The sequence below is a fragment of the Arachis ipaensis genome, chromosome B04 (genome assembly GCF_000816755.2).
Source record: "Arachis ipaensis cultivar K30076 chromosome B04, Araip1.1, whole genome shotgun sequence".
In the NCBI taxonomy this organism is placed as follows: domain Eukaryota; kingdom Viridiplantae; phylum Streptophyta; class Magnoliopsida; order Fabales; family Fabaceae; genus Arachis; species Arachis ipaensis.
In genome coordinates, this window is record NC_029788.2 from 117,103,072 (window position 1) to 117,103,628 (window position 557).

Sequence of the window (557 nt, forward strand, 5' to 3'; positions counted from 1 at the left end):
GTAAGTGAATATCTATATATATGTACTTAATATATAATAAATGCAGGAACACAAGAAAGAGTACTTGCATATGTACGGACATCCGTGTCTCAAATGGAAGATTAGAACTGATGTTGTCTCTCTTTATTTTTCGGAAGGGTCGAGGTTGCTTAAAATATCAACTAAGTGTGTTGTGTAGATATAAGTCTAGTTTATATGTACCGTTACATGCAGCTTCTTCGCAATAGCAAGCGCACACAGAAAAAATACCAAACGTTTTAGAGGGTAGTTTCGGTTTTATTTGCTTCTTGTATATGCTACTAAACATACATAATGGAAAAAGAAAATTCCCCTCCTAATAATGATCTTATTAGTCCTTCGTAATCATGCATGCATAATCGTATGTACGAATAGATTTGATTTTTCTGATGGACTTTATAGTTTTGTGAAACTTTTAATTGAGTTCTTATAATTCAAAAATTTGTATTAATTTTTTATAAAAAATATTATGTGTAAATTAAAATCAATCATTATATATTTATGTATAAATATATATTATTTAATTTATTTTTAATATA

General features: G+C 27.5%; 1 long non-coding RNA gene across 1 annotated transcript in view; it reads left to right on the forward strand.

Annotated features, from left to right (window-relative positions):
- LOC107638034 overlaps window positions 1-364 on the forward strand; it is a 1,389-nt gene extending 1,025 nt beyond the window's left edge. The window contains exon 2 of the long non-coding RNA XR_001619700.2: window positions 47-364. This is a non-coding gene — a long non-coding RNA (uncharacterized LOC107638034). The remainder of the gene's footprint in view (window positions 1-46) is intronic.